The sequence below is a fragment of the Camponotus vicinus genome, unplaced genomic scaffold, assembly GCF_025532165.1.
Source record: "Camponotus vicinus isolate PSW18456_S1 unplaced genomic scaffold, iyCamVici1.0 SCAF_11, whole genome shotgun sequence".
Lineage (NCBI taxonomy): Eukaryota > Metazoa > Arthropoda > Insecta > Hymenoptera > Formicidae > Camponotus > Camponotus vicinus.
In genome coordinates this window covers 11,043,581-11,057,255 of record NW_028141947.1, presented here as the reverse complement: position 1 = coordinate 11,057,255, position 13,675 = coordinate 11,043,581, and the positions used below count along the sequence as shown (strand labels likewise).

At 38.5% G+C, this 13,675-nt stretch overlaps 2 protein-coding genes across 3 annotated transcripts in view; one reads left to right on the top strand and one right to left on the bottom strand.

Moving 5' to 3' along the window:
- The window catches only part of LOC145962064 (uncharacterized), an 83,636-nt gene extending 81,125 nt beyond the window's left edge, over positions 1 to 2,511 (bottom strand). Inside the window, exon 1 of the mRNA XM_083082855.1 lies at positions 1,978 to 2,511. The gene's annotated coding sequence lies outside the window, so the exon portion shown is untranslated. The remainder of the gene's footprint in view (positions 1 to 1,977) is intronic.
- An 826-nt stretch (positions 2,512 to 3,337) lies between these two features.
- Spoon (A-kinase anchor protein spoonbill) overlaps positions 3,338 to 13,675 on the top strand; it is a 177,214-nt gene continuing 166,876 nt past the window's right edge. For both annotated transcript variants that reach the window (XM_083082352.1, XM_083082355.1), the window contains exon 1: positions 3,338 to 3,582. The gene's annotated coding sequence lies outside the window, so the exon portion shown is untranslated. The remainder of the gene's footprint in view (positions 3,583 to 13,675) is intronic.

Genomic DNA, 13,675 nt, shown 5'->3' with positions numbered 1-13,675 from the left:
CTGCTTTGTACATAATGTGAATATACACAGAAATAACCCGAAGCTCTCCTCCATCCATAATAAAACAGACAGAACGAATAGCTACATAGTTTCAAGTGATAAATCGCGTTCTATATAAAGAAATGGGGAAAAAATTATTTACATCGCGCGAACAAACGTCATTTACGTCTTTCGTATCGAGGAAGATTACTGTCTCAAATTTTGCCTAATCTTGTGAAAAATTCTACGACCGGTGAATAAATCTTCGTCGCTCATTTGATTCGAATATGGTGACTCGCGTACCCTATACATATATATACGCTCCCTTTAAATCTCCCTTCCTACGTAAACTCCTCCGCGAACTCGTACCGCATATCGGATATCTCGATGTAACTACGTGCCGCCTGCGTAGCGTCAGGACACTGCGGTCGATGTCAAGGACAGGGCCGATGGCATCTATAAAGATCGCCTCGCGTCGGCGTCGATGCACCGTCCCTCGCGAAAGTAGCATCGAACCGATTTCCGCGGGCGCCAAGATTCGTCATCGGAAAATATTTGCGTGAAATATAGATTACGCGGCATGCCTCTTTGCCAACTACAACTGCACAGTGCTCCATCCGATAAAAATGTCCCGCTACTTATTTCCGACGCGCCAAAAATATTTGAGCGACACATTCTAATGAATTTAGAACAAATCATTTCGACTATTATATATACATCGGAATCGCTTTTCGCCGGTGTCTTAAATTTACGATCGTGTTTTCGTGGTCTTTCTAACAGTTGGCAGATATCGGTGATGCACTTTGTTACAACTGCGTAGCTGCAGCGGTCGATGTCAAGGCCGATAGATGTAGAGACTGCTTATTGCAACAATCCAAATTGACACGCTATTATTGCGTTATTGAGAAAAGGGATTCGACCTTAAATATATCACCGCAGCAGATATACGCGGATATACGAATGGATTTCCTAGATAATAACATAGCGAAAGAGACTGACATTTGACGAACAAGAGTCGACATGTGGGTACTTAACCGAGTCTGTAACCGTATCATGTAAATTAAATTAATAAATTAATAAAATAATAAATTAATAAAATATTAAATTAATAAAATAATAAATTAATAAAATAATAAATTAATAAAATAATAAATTAATAAAATAATAAATTAATAAAATAATAAAATAATAAATTAATAAAATAATAAATTAATAAAATAATAAAATAATAAATTAATAAAATAATAAATTAATAAAATAATAAAATAATAAATTAATAAAATAATAAATTAATAAATAAGTAAATATAGCATAAATCACACGGTCGACTTTAGTTAGTCAAGAAGCTAAAATAAAAATTCCCCGAATGGAATTAATATTTATTTCATGCCAAGTATCCTTCAAAGATCGCGATCGTGTCACGATTGACGCTGCAAAATTTCATAAACTTCGTCGAACGGGAGATAATCGGTTTCATTAACAAGTAGATAGCGATTATCAATAATTCAAACTAACACATCTCTCGATGGCTCACGTCGTCATAATATCCGACAACGTTTCGTATTTCTCAGAATGCGATATGTGAGAAAAGTAACGTCGGTGTATTTGTGTATCTACACGTGGTAGGCGCTTACGTCAAGGGCGACCTCGACTTTCCACCGTCTCTAATCTGCGCGAGGATCGGTCCGAGACAACTATTTTGTTCGATCATGCGACTTTAATCGGCAAGCACAGGGCGACTTTGCCGCCCGCTCTATTATACATTCTCGAGATTTTAGACGCCCCGTCTAATTTTAGCCCCTCGTTTACTCCTAACGATAGTCTAGACAATCTAGACTATCTCGACGAGATTTCCATTCGCAAAAGTCGGCGCGTTTTGCGCGTTTCGTTCGGGATTGCTTCCGCGAATCGAGACTTTAACGACGCAAATCTTGGCGTCAAATCTTCTCGAAATAGAGAATAATTAGCGTCGCGAGAGGATAATGAAATTCTACTCACCACCCGCTGTCTTCTTATCGTCGTGTCCGCCTATCCTCTCTTGATACGTCAGAGTTGCTCCTCGTCGCGTCCCTTTGTCGCCTCGTCGATGCCTCGTCGATGGCTCCCGTTGCTCCGAACGTTCACTCGGGACACTCACATATACATCAAACACTTATTCACGTGTCAAACACTCATTCACTTGCGATATCCGGCGTCGTGCGATGAAACAGCACCGATTATCGCGATCGCGCGAAAAACGGGTTAATTATCGCGATTCGGCTTCGCTCTAGAAGCCAATGGCCACCTTGCCACCTGCTCCTTCTGTTTCGGAAAAGTCAGAATTTCCTTCTGTTCACTCGCGAATATGAATCGAATTAACGGGATGAGACGATCGGGCTGCTTGACACGATACTTCCGATACTCGCGAATGCACATTAGACGGATAAGTCATGGCGAGAAGCAGCGAAAAACACGATGTCGCAGGACACGATACGACTGCGACATTTCAACTGCGATATCTCAATATCTCAATCGGTTTGAAAATTTTGACACACGGCGACAACTTCGCGCCGAAGCCCGATACGTAGATCGCAACGTGATCTAGCTTCACGCGATTCATGACGCGAGGGGTACCAACCGCGCATACCGAAAGTTTTTTTCGTTGCAAAATTGCCGTTATTTATGTTCACTTTTTCCCGTATATAAATCACAATCATAGAAAAGCATACACTGTGATCCATGAAATTTAGATAAAGCGAAAAATATTCGTTGGAAAAGAATAGAGATACTCAACAAAATCCGTTATCCCTCTTTTCAATGAACGATGCATCGGCTTTTGTTGGTCCTTTGATCCGAATATTCACTCACACGTTTATTGTATATCGAATGTTTATTCAACAACACGTTTTCGCGATAATTGATCGGAAAGACGATTATATGATATATACGATATGATATATAACAATGAATTAATTACCAGTGGAACCGGTCGATGCACTAACTAGTGTACATACAATAGAAATTAGATATCTATTTTGTATCAAATTCTGACAACTTTCGAGCAAAAAATTCTCGGGGTACGCGGGGTCACTCGCGATTGGTACCCCTCGTGTCGCGAGCCGAGTGACGTTGAGCGATGCTGCGTCCACCTATCAGGAACCGGCATGAAATTCGTCGCGTAAGTGCTATTTTTCCGACAAGTTGTATCGTGTTACGTTTAACGAGGATCGTCGCGTTTCGCGTGATTTATCGCGTCCGATGTGTATCGCGAGTGCAATCGAGCGTCGTGCAAAGGCGTATTAATTATCGTGTCGCGAATTCGAATTCGCGAGTAAATGAATTGCGCTCGCAATAATGGATCGCGAGGCGAGATAGCGTAAGTGTAGCCGGTGCATAAGTGAAAGTGCGCGAACCGCGATAATTGCTCCGTTTTTCGTGTGATAAGCAGTTGCATTTTACTCGCGATTTTACGTCCGAGTTGACGAGCAAGGTGTGCGAAATGAATATTCGATAGTAGCGTCGTGTTTGAGACGGATGCTGGAACCACGAAGGAGTCAACGACGGATGCTGGATCCGGGTATCGAGAGGAGAACGTGATGTAAGAGGACGGCGGTAAAGATGGCGGTGAGCGAATCATTAATTCATCGATATATTTTATCGTTACATGGAGCCAATTATTTATTTATCGACAATCATTCGTCCATTAATTATACCCGTTATTAATTACGCATCGTCCTTGATGCGCGATCGTGAATTAAGATAATCGAATAAGCCGTGTTAAAAGACAACGAAAATTCGAGACGAGAGAGCGGCGAGAAAGTTTATCGCGCGGGTGCACTTCATTTCTCGCAAAGTACAACCTACGCGAGTAGGTATATACTCGACGTTCCCTTTTATAGCCTCCAAGTTTTTTTTATAGAAGATAAAAATCCTCGCGTGGGGGAGAGAGCGGGAAGGAAGAACGAATATAATCCGAAAGAAGGACGCGGAGAATAAGCGAGAGAATCGACGAGGGTGCGGTAATTGAGGATCGTTAACGCGTCCTCGAGGGAGATCGAGCGAGTGGCTAGATTTCGCTAGGTTCCTTCCTCCCTCCCCGCGGCCGCGGCACCGCAGACCTTCAACCGTCGAGGAGTGGATGGACCTTGTTCGCCACCGGGCCGCGCGGATAAGGTCAAGGTTATCGCTCCCGGCGCGCGCGAGCGCGACCTCCGGGTGCATCGAGCGAACTGCGCGCGCATTCGACGTCTGCGTCGCGACGCCGACGCCGGCGCCCCCGCGCCCCCGCGCCCCCGCGTCGCCGCGAGCCATTGCCAAGGTCCCCGTTGGTCACGGGCAAACGCCGTTATAACGCGGTAGCTCGTCGAGAGCGGCGCGAGCGAGCGAGGCCGGAGTCCCGAGGGGAGGCAGGACGCCCGCTATTAACCCTTCGCATGTGGTAGGACGACTTTTTGTCCGGACGCGAAATACGTCGAGGGCGTGGGCGGGTGGCCGAGGTGGTGGCGGAGGGGAAAACGAATCTTGTAAATGACATCGCATTTACACGGAATAACGTCCATCAGCATTTTTCGCTCGCGCCACGTTCTCACGTTTCACTCCCGTGTATCCCCGTGTATTCTACGCTATCGATCTGTTTTCTTTTTATTGCTTGTCAAGAGAGAGAGAGAAAGAGTACACGTATTGCGTTTTACCAAATATATACACACACATATATATGTATGTATATGTATATGTATATACATACACACACACACACACACACACACATATGTACATGTCTTTGATGCGAGATAGAGAGAAGAGGCGGTGGAAGGTCGGAAGCTGAGGGTGAATTGTTCGAGGGTGAGCAAGTTCAAGGCTGCTCAGTCCGGGGCACGTCCGGGCGTGCCAACGCAAATACGATTTCGCTTCGAGGACACTCGAGTATCGAAACAACAGATTTTTCGGTCTTCAACTAGTGAATTGATCACAGTATTTTCCTTAAATTGCTATCTCCGAATTATACGCAACAACGTAATGACTAACGAATTTATACGATCCATCGTATTTTTTGACAAAAACATCATTTTTAATTTAATGAGAAATTCATATTAGATTAATGTTGATTTGATATACTTTGACGAACAATCAAGTTTTGTTCGTCGAACATTCGTGTCGGACGATGTTACGAATACGATAGAGGTTTCAACGGCCAATCGACTGATAACACTGGGTAGTCGGTGACCATCTGCGTCATTATTCCGCGCAGTCAGTGAATTATTATGATATAAATGATGTCACGAAAACATTATCTGACGAAACTGAATGTTACAAAATATTACCGCATATCGCAATCTATCTGAAATCAAGGTCTATAAAAATCTTTAATCTTTTTAATACTTTCTAAAAAAAATATATAAAAGTGCAAGATGCTTTTTCTCCATTTCAATTAAAAATCCATTTCATTTTATTTTCTTAGAAAATAATATTTCATGCTATACAATTTTCTCGAACGCTGAACTTCCTCCATTTGATTTTACCTTTATAACGAGCGCGAGATCTATTCATTTTATCGTTAAAAGACGCGCCCCTTTAAAAGCGTAATTCCTTACCTCTAATAAGCTCCAGTCCGGATATAGCGCGCCTCTTCTAGGCGTTGACGTTTTTCCTGGAAAATCTATTCGCCCTCTTTTCCTATTTTCCGCGTAGGACGTGCATTCGAGCGCGGTAACCTTGAACTTCATCAGTTCTTTCGCTTCTTCTCTCTCTTTCTCCTTCTCTCTCTCTCTCCCCATCTCGCTGTTTCTCTCTCTCGCCTGCGCGAGCCACTGACGTCACGGCTATCGACCTATCTCGAGGCTACATCTATATCTATCCCACGTGGGCGCATCAACATATATGTCACTCATATTATTGTTGCGATGCAATATACGAAAATGACACATAAAACAGATTTATTCTAATTAGACTTATTGTGTACGCTATTCACAGGGCTTAAATTTAATCGCGCATCTCGCTACAAATATAACTCAAGTATCATCGAAGTATATTTAACGAGGAAAATTGCATAGTACAAACTTGCAAACTTTAACTTTCTATCTACAGACTTGCGAGAAATTCATAGTTAAAATAAACAAGAGTTTCTTACGTAACATATATATTATATTTCCTTTGAAAACATGAAACATCCAAGTTAGTTATAAATCAATCTTAAATAGTTTTGAATCTTTTTTTTCTTGGTATATCTATACTTGATATCTCAAAAATAAGATATTTTTTTTAATAATCGTATTAATTACGACGAGAGAATGTGGCAATTCGTTTGATTAAAGACATCGACATAAATATTCGCTTTTTTTTACGGTTCGCTCGTAAATATCGCATTCACTTTAACAGATGTCTTAGCGGGTGGGATAGCATTTATTGACGTTCAACTACGACTTTTTTTGTGGGTCTAAGAAAAAGAACATAGTAACTTGAATTTAAAAAAAAGATTACTTTCTTTTCGCTCTTTGACAATCTTAGATACGTTACATTAAAAAGATGCAATTCAGCAAATCTTGAAAATTGGGCATCTATGATGGTTTTCCAGAAAATAGTATCTCATAAATTTTTACAAAGTTTTCAAAGTACAAACAAGTTATATTGTGATCGTTAGGATTTTTCTAGTTTCAGTCATGCTCCATTTGAAAGATAAACGCTGATTGCTCTTGTTTCTCAGCAGTAGTACTATCTTTGAAAAAATAAATTAATTTATAGTTTTTTCTCTTTCTTTCTATAAATTGATATTATTATATTTTAAATAATTTTAAATGTATTATTACAGAAAGAGAATCGAGAGCATTAGTGAGAAATAGAAAGTATATTTCTCTCTCAAAAGAGAAAAAGTGCATGGCATTATATTATTTTCGTTCAAGTTGGCGTGCAAACGAAACATTTTCTTAGTGTTACATATCGATCGACGTGATTTTTACAAGATTTGTAAGTATTTCGTGATTACATTTTTCTTTCCTTGCGTATGTATTCAAGGTTGATCTCTCATTATGAATCGCAGTATTAATAGAGCGATCGTCATCGTCTAAAATCACGCGGCTGAAACACAACGGAAATTCCCACAATTCCGGAAGAATCTGTGACATTCGCGCAATCACATTATACGAGAATTTCTAAGAAGCTCGTGTAGAAATGCAAGCTGCGCTAAATGCAGCGTTGTTGTTTATCAAACAGCCGCATACTTCCCATACCACACGGAACATAATTAAAGCACGCGGCGAGCTTTCAAAGGCGCATAACACGTGCCAAAAGAGACGAGAACAATTTACATGTATAAACCTGTTTACGGAAATGCTTACCTTTCAACTTATTTCATTATACGATTTATCGAGTTAGTTTATGCGGATGATTGCATTATTGGGGGAATTTTCCTACACGTGTTAACTTTGTGTAATTCCATTATTTTTTAACGTACACGTATATTAGCAAAGTGATTCGTATGCTTATGAAATTGTGAGATTACATCTTCCTCTGCAATAATGTTTTAAAGGAATGAATAAATTTACATATGTGTACTTTGCGGCAAAATGATCTATACATGTAAGTCCAAGGCGGAGGCCAAAGTGCACTTATGTCCGCATTTTAATTCTAAAAGCAGAATCAAGGATATCGGGACTTCTATTAAGGAGAGGGTAATTCGAGCACGATACCGCGTTATACCTTTTGCCCGCCAAGGATCTCGCCGCGATTTCTAAAATTATTCATGTATTCTAATTTCACTTATTACACATATTCTTCAATGTGCGTGTATGCATGCGGTGCGTGTATTTTCTTCGAAAATTGGTTCATCAATACTACATTTGTAATGTGATCTTTACAATGTTTGAAGGACGGTGATAATCTCTTTACAGTTCTTCAAGGAATTCTTCCATTATTATTGTGGTAAAAGTCAAATATTTTCGCAGATGTTTGCCAAAGTCATAAGAATCCAAGGACGAGATTTCGAAATAAGCTTTTCAATGTTGCATGTAGTTGCTGAACCTTTACAATTACACGCTTTAAAGACTTCAGTTCAGACCAAATATCGTATTGCTTTAGAAATTCAACAGATAAATTTTTAAAATCTTTGAAAGTTTACCCAAGTTAGAAAAGTTGTTTATTCTTTTAATAATCATTAATTATGAACACAATTAAATTTCGTGCAATATCAAGCAGTATTCAATGGCGTTATCATGTGTCTACATCTTCGTAGGTAGTGTTGGCTTTACACCTGGCATACGTGGCGGTGAATTTACGAAACGCAATTTGTCAGGTATTCTCCGCTTGTAAATATCATCTTGCGAGTCGATAAAAAGAGCGATTCTTTTCACTTTCGTTGAGGCGAGCGGGAAATGTGTGTCACCGGGTTAGCAGGCCGTTGGCCGTGTTCCACTTTCTCGTCTCCTTTCGCTCTTCGAGAGAGGGCGATGCCACATACATGTATTCTCAATATGCTATTGTCATCTAAAAAAATTTAAAAGAAAATCATTTCTCTTTGAGGAATCCTCATCCTATTATTTCATTTTATAATAAACTCCACGATATGTAAATATTAACCTTTATTTTACACTCTTTTAATTGTTAAGTCTCATTAATTTCACTTTCCTCTAGATTAAAGGCAGATAGACTTAGAAAAGAAACGTAAGATACATCGTTATTTATTGTTATTGCAAGTCGGAGAGTTTCGCGTTCCAGTTTCGAGTTGTAAAATGGATGTTTGCCATTTCGAGACGCGGTATATCTCGCGTTCAATCGTGACAACATCAACGAAATAGAATATAGAAAGCGGTTTAGTATCTACCATTATACCATTATACCATTTGAGAGAGGGCAATAGTGGTACGGTAAGAGTATTCTCGGGTTCATGACGAGTTCACGAATCATCGCGACTACGAGAGAAATGGTTAGGCTCTTTGTTCCATCGGACGACCCAGAAACCCGATTCTTCCTCCTCTTTCTCGATCTACGAGAACATACGTGCGTCCGAATTCGTTGGCAGCGACCGATATCAGCGGCAGGGAAAGTTAACCGGTCGAAGCGGTGAGGAGAAAGTGAAAGCTACTTCCGGGGATATAGTAAACGCCGCGACAACAACAGACGTAAAATGATGCGAAGGTGGACTGATATTAACGACTATTTGATTACAGCGATTACCGATCGTCTACAACTTTCTTTAAATTCGACCGAAAAGGAAATGTTAGAAAATACACTTGATTTACGAGATTTTTAACCCCGACTATTAAAATCACGACTACTACATGAAAAATAATAATACAGCATTTATCGCGATTAATTATTAATTATGTTGTTTTGCATTTAAAATATTAATTATTTGCTTATGTTAGTTTAGATTATGTTTTGCTTATAAATGAAAAAACTATCGAAAAGCAAATAAATATTCCTATCTTAAACGTCTTTTTTTAAATAATAATTGAAAGAAAGAATTTAATTTTGAAAGATCTCTTTTTTTATGAAAAACAGAAATAGACATGTTTTATTAAGAGCCTCTATAAAATCAAGAGTCTATGTCGCGTTATTATCACCCACTCGCGATTGTCGATAATTAAGTGTGTGATGCCATTGAGTGACGTTATATCAATAATCATAAATGTATAAACTTGTGAAGAGTGCGTGTAAAGTGGCACGCGAGGGCCGCATTCGAAATGACCTCGTAAAAGCGGAAACATCATAACGCTTTCGTCAACGCATGGATTGCTATACAAAGTCGTCTCCGAGGTCTATCGATTTGGTATCCTCGAGTTTCTTTCGAGTGCCGAGAGTTTTCACAATAATTTTGAAAAATCCGCAAAATATTATTTCTCTTGTTTTATTACTTCGCCTCTTTATCAAACAGTCGACTTAAAAATCAAGAGTACTAAAAATTATAAGAATATTATTACGAACGATTAGTAACGACACTATAATAAATTCCATGTACAATGCCTATATTTATTCTCATCGTGGTTTTATAGGCGACTACTGCCACTCCTTTGGAAAGAATTTCTCTCGCGCAAACGAAGATAAAAACAACGACGTTCACTTTCCCATTTGCTGGAGCGAATTGTGTCGTCGAAAATCGGGTCGACGGCAATATCGCAGAGAAAGTGAGAGTACAATCAAGCGCCACTCGATCGTGATGCAGCTGTTATTTAAATAATTGTACTCGCGTCAGAATCTCTTGATATCTCGACGTGTCCAAGTGAAAGGTGTTAAACGATGAAGCATCGCTAGATCAGAAGCGATGCGACGAGCCTTCCGAGATTTTGACATTTAACGCGGAACTCATCTCGCGAATTTTACAATGTTATTTATCTTGCAATACGTGATATACGTAACGTATATTCTCTGAAACTTCTCTTTCTTAAATAAATTTATTTAATGGGAAAGAACACCTTGACAAAGTAATCAATTGTACAGAGGAGAGAAATTAAATTTGTATCTCCACAAAAGTCAGCTTGAAACTTATGAGAGTAGTTAGGATTACAATAAATGTGGCCGACTGTGCGGCTGTACGTGTGGCGAAAGCGACGAATTTCAATAGTGTGTATCGTTCTTGTGGCTTTCCCGCATATACCTTCGACTTTCGATATGCTCGAGCCTTTTTGGTCGCGCGAAGAAAGAGCGCGGAGATATAGTACTCCGCTTCCATTGCGAATCATTGTGACCTGTTCACCCACTTTGAAGTTAGTTTACGTCCCATTGTTCGCGCGAACATACAGTCAAGTTACATATTCCTGTTTAGTGTCGCTTCTCTCTCTCTTTTAGCCTTCTCTCTCTCTCTCTCTCTCTCTCTTTCTTTCTCAAGCGGCACAAACAATATAAATATATTCACATAATTAGAAATTAATCGCCACTCAATGATCTTTGCAGTTATCTCTAATTATAATCCGTCAATAATTCACAATTTAATTATTATTAAAAATGATTAAAAATCTCGATAGAAATTAGGTGTGAAACGTCAGTCCTAGATTTATACGTATAATCGATATTGCATCTAATGAATTTAGATCTATAACCAATGACACTTTTGAAATGCCATTGTAGCTCGGAATTAGGACGAAGGTAATTGCGTCCAAGAAGGACAGCATCCGTTAGTTTGTGTCGATGAAGGTTCTACGATGCTTTTGTCCAACACAATGCCCGAACCGCTTCGTTACACAAGGGGGAGATGTTCGCGTGATGTCTGGTTTAGCCTTTACGCACAATTATCGACCTTGAATTCGATTAATCAGTAATTCATTAAAATAATTGTCGCAGTTAAATTGGAAAAGAACAGATTAAACGTAACGATTAGCACGTAATACATTAATACGTTAAGTTCATCAACTTCGCATCATTGAATGCATGAAATACAATAACAATTTCTATACATCGATATCTCTGCGTCTAACTTTTTCATGTAGTAGTCGTGATTTAGAAAAAATTCCAATTGGAGGCCGGAAGCGTTCGGCTCATGGATAAATAAAGAACGTCTCCGACAAAGATTGCTCCCAGGTTTCTCTTTCAAGCCACTTTCCCCGAAGGACGTCGACCGATTAAGACGCAGCAATTATTGGCTTGAGACCAGTTCCCGCTATTCCAGTTCTACGCGATGTGTCTTACGTAACTGCCATTGTGAGATCGCATAAATAATCGCAAATCCGTTATATACCGTTGCAGGCGTGAATGAAAAACGCACATGATCATTTCCCCTCCTTTTTTTCTCGACTTTTGCAACTGGCATATTTTCGAGCATCGTTTTTGTACATCTTCCCCCGAATCTTCGATTTCGCAACACATGTAATATTGTATTGCCAAAAATGTTGCAAATATTTTTCTGAAAAAATTTCTTCGAATTATTTTACAAATTTGAAATTGAATACGTGTAGTATTGAAAATATCATTTCGAATTGAGAACGTTAATTGATTTTTATTTAAATTAATTTTTATTCATTATCGTTTTTTCTTTTTTGTTTTTATTTCATTTTTTTTTTGAAACATTAATCTGACATATATGTTTTTTAAATAGTTTCGAGTACCGCTATCCTCTCACTTGAAAGGTGTCCTTCATTAATATCGAAGTGCTATCCTTCTAACAACAATGTCGCTTGATCATTCTTTTGGAGGTCATTACGAATCTTCCTGTAGTATACACGATCTAAACATTCTAATTGACATATTATTCCGATGTGATATAATATTATTTTACAGCATGTTGATGCACATCAAGTCTGCGGAATCATGTGGATCAAATAAGTGCAAATTCTACCATTTTCACGCAAACAAGCTTCTTTGCATTTTAATGTTTGCGACTTTCTCCGCGATTACGAGCATATGTGAAGGAGAAAAGGGTGCATTGTGCGTATACTCACATTTGTTGTCGCGGGAAAGTAGGTTTACGATCGAGTAACGCTTATTTGTCGAGGATATTTCACAATATATTTACATTTTCAACGATGCGCGATACATATATTACGATCGATATCTTAAAATCACGCATTACACGCAAGATCGATGTTATAACAATTGTCGTGTTGACTATCGGAATAGCATTCATCACAGAAGATCGCAGTCTACTGTATAATTAATTAGAGAAAATCAAAAGGAATGCAAGACTTTCTTTAATTCTAGAAAAGAATGCGCAATGTTGTTTGATATAAATTGTAGTTATCGCATTAAGGCTCGCACGCTTTAATTCGTTGTATTTGTTATTAAAACGTTACATACCCAGACGGAAGCGTGGGTAAAAATGAGATAGCTCTTTGCCACAACATCCTGTGTCACGTTTCAAGATCGGTGATGATCTTGCGATTGCAATGCACCCATGGATTGTGGGAACGACGATCGTGCAGAAACCGCAATTTCCTTGTACACAGCTCGCTAATTCGGGAATATATTTACTTTCCTTCCGGGGCATCAAATACATCGTTTAAAACATTAATAATTGCATGATTAGTAAATCAATTTATAAGAAATATTTGAAGAATTTGAAAATTTTGTAAAAATAATGCTCAATTTGGTTTGTAGAAGAGATATAAAAAAATAGAATATTTCTAAAATACTTTACACGTAAGTGTATAAATTTAAAGAAAAGAATAAATATGCCGCGTTTCCTCTTCCTTCAAAAGAATCTTACTTCCGTCGCGTTGTCTTTGCTCAAATAAGAAGAGGAGCGAAACTTCTTCTTTTAGCGAACACTTCTTTTGACCTTGCGATGGAGTTGAGCGTCGGAAGTTAAAGCGCGATAGTAATACTGTAATCTCGACCAATCAACGAACAAACAGACGCGGCGGCAATAAAGGTGAGTCTAATTTGTGCAATTTATATTCAAACGAGAGGTCCGCGGCCTTGACTGGTCTTCGTGTGTCAGCGAAATTGATAACCCTTTGTATGAAATGCGGAATTGCTAAAAGAATATTTTTATTTTAATTAAATTTAAAAGAAATCTCAAAGAAAGCACATATTAGTTAAAATTGATATGTTTATTTGCTATCATTTTTAGGCGAAGATATGAAATATCAAACATAAAAAACTATAAAACTTTTTGATCAAGGTCTACAAAATCTACCTATTTAATGATATTTAAATGGTATTTAAATGATAAATTTAGAATAAACATGAATTCATTTAGAGCTAAAAATAAATTACGTTCTGTGAAATGTAACAAATAATTTAGCAAGATAAACTTTGAAAATTCCATAAGCGAAATTATGTTCAAAGGGCTCTT